General features: G+C 34.0%; 1 long non-coding RNA gene across 1 annotated transcript; it reads left to right on the top strand.

The window, feature by feature from the left end:
- Positions 1 to 725: 725 nt before the first annotated feature.
- Positions 726 to 2,394, top strand: LOC110280042 (uncharacterized). The gene is made up of 3 exons (XR_008008446.1): positions 726 to 962; positions 1,309 to 2,076; positions 2,204 to 2,394. It is a non-coding gene; the product is annotated as an uncharacterized LOC110280042 (long non-coding RNA).
- The last annotated feature ends 388 nt before the right edge of the window (positions 2,395 to 2,782 follow it).

The raw sequence follows: 2,782 nt of genomic DNA, 5'->3' as shown, positions 1-2,782 counted from the left end.
AAAATATTTTTAGTACAAGATGGATCAATCACTTCATTCAGAGTCCTAGACTCTTTTCAACCACGGTTCAATCACATTTCAGTTCCTAGATATCGCATCTCATTCATCAACCATTCATCACAAGTCCTCAAACCTTCCCTAGTACAATAGAAACCTAGTACTCCATTTGCTAACTTTTTCCCAAATAATAGTATCTAAAACCCTTGAACCATTTCCCATGTTTGAGCACCCAAGAATATGCCCAAAAGTCTTAAAAATGTGTATAGAAGCTTACAACCTCGTCAAGAAGGTGAAATAATTGAAAACAAAACAAAGTTTAAGAAACAGGGCGTGTGCGTCCGCACAGGGGTGTGCGTGCGCTCACCTAGGAAAATTTTTGAAAGTGTGCGTATGGACAGGGGTGTGAAAACCTTGAGTTGGTTGATGATCTTATTGAGCACATGGAGCTGATTTAATCTTTCTAACAAGTCACAATAGGTAAAATAAAGTTAGAATGCAAGATTAGAGTGAGTGAAAAGCTAGGAATCAATTTTTGACCTCTCAAAACCGAAGGTTACATGTTGCAGAATTGTGCAGTTTCGGGCAGCACTTTGTGAACAAAACTGGGAGCAATCTAGCCACTCAAAATGAGTAAAATTATTTTTCTATGAAACCTTAAGATGTCTAGATTGTTGTCCTAAAATTTTAGAATTTTCCGATGTGTGGTTTGGGAGATATGATTTCTAGAGAAGTGAAAATGCTCTGGGATTTGAACTGGGTGAAAGATGTGTAAGTCTAGTTCAACCACACCAAAATTTAGGAGAATCCAACCAAAGATGGATTTTATATGATTTTTCTAAATTTGTTACTGCTTGTTGTTTTTCTAAAGTGTACTAAATCAGTAGCCGAATGAAGAGAAGGCTGAATGGATTATATATGTCACAGATGTTGGGCAGCAGCAACACTTTGATATGGTATTCAAGGTATCTCACAATTAATGACGTTCATGGTATCTTGTAGTTACTTGATCTTATTGTTATTACCAGAACCCTTTCTACTTGATCTTATTGTTATTCAAGGGGAAAACTCTTAAATATATTGATATGTTTTGTTCCCACCTGCACGTTGGATATTCCATAAAGATTGCTGAACATTCCTGTGATTTCCTCTTAAATATATTGATTCTTGTGAATCTCTACGTGTAATTAAGATTGTACTTTTGTTCTTCTGCTGAAGTATTGATTAATATAGAATAAGATTTGCTTTTGCTATTACTTTGTGTTGTGCATCTTATGTCGTTCGATTTATGCATTTATCTATATATTAAAGTGCTGATCAACTCTTGCCATTGCTGCTGAGAAAAGAAGGCCGCCAAGTCCAGAGACGCCAACTTCGAGGTGAAAGTCGCTTTCTAAACTGTCCTTTAGAAACATGATGGTAGGTGTTAATTTTCATGTCTTGCATGATTGATTTCTCTAATACTAGTTTAGTTTATTACTTATTCCTTCTATTTGTTTGCAGTTAGATACATTGATTTCTCTAAACTAGTTTGGTTTTTGTGTTTTCTTGATTCGGTTAAACAATGACAAATGGCACAGCATTTGGAGCTTCTCAAGACAATAAACTGAAATGTCTGTTATTAGTAGCTTATTATGTAATCAAATAATAAACTGACAAAAGGCAGAGGACTTTTAATTTCCACTAACAAACATTTGATTCAATTGCTTAATAACAAACTAAAACCAAGTCTAGTTTAAAACCATGTTAAATTTACTTAAGAAGAACTTGACAGTGAAGCTTATATTTCTTAGGTAGCAAATAAATGAATTCCATACGTACAATATTTCAATCTTAGTTTTAGGAAATAATTAATTTTAGTTCTTTGTTAATAATTTCTTGTTTTGGGATGTTATGCATCAGTGCTATTAGATGATACATCAACTTTTACCGGAGAAATGACAGCAGGTCCTAATGCTAATTCTATTAGAGGTTTTGAAGTCATAGATACCATAAAATCCCAAGTAGAGAGCTTGTGCCCTGGTGTTGTGTTTTTGTGCTGATATTCTTGCTGTTGCCGCTAGAGATTTTGTTGTTGCTGTAAGTATATATAACTTCAATTGATTTATGCATTTATCTATATGCTGAAAGTGCTGATCAACGTGCATTAAGTCACTGGTTACTTTGGCTTTCAATTCAGTTCACATACTTGCTTTTCTCTCTTCAGATTCTTGCCAAGTGCGAAGTTCCTTAGCCCTGGTGTCAGCGTCAAAGATTGCTAAAAAGGCTGGATGTTGTTTAGGAGTTAGATTAGATTTTTTTTAGTATAAAGTTGTTAATTCTTTTAAATGTTTATTTTGGAAGTTGAATTTAGTTTTTCTTAATTGTTTCATTCATATCTTATTATGTACATAATTCATATAAATCAATGGAAGATTAATTTTTTAGTATTTTATTTTATTTTAAAGATTAACTTATTAATATTTTTATTTTATTTTCTATTTTTTTTATTTGAAAAGGATTAGGCCACGCTTCGAAAGTGTAACGATAAGTTTTCATTTTTTGGCACGCTTTAAAAGCGTGGCTGTATATCTACTTTTAGGCACGCTTTAAAAACGTGACTGTATGTCTACTTTTAGGCACACTTTAAAAGCGTCGCTACAGGGTTATACATACCGCCACGCTTTTAAGCGTGCCAATAGATAAAAGCGTGGCAAAAAATAAAGCGTGCCAGTAGATCGAAAAAAGCGTGGCGATAGAGCTATTGGCACGCTCGCAGATGTGACCCTTTTAAAAGCGTGCCAAT

This window comes from Arachis duranensis, chromosome 4, assembly GCF_000817695.3.
Source record: "Arachis duranensis cultivar V14167 chromosome 4, aradu.V14167.gnm2.J7QH, whole genome shotgun sequence".
Taxonomy (NCBI): domain Eukaryota; kingdom Viridiplantae; phylum Streptophyta; class Magnoliopsida; order Fabales; family Fabaceae; genus Arachis; species Arachis duranensis.
This window is presented reverse-complemented; position numbering and strand designations above follow the sequence as displayed.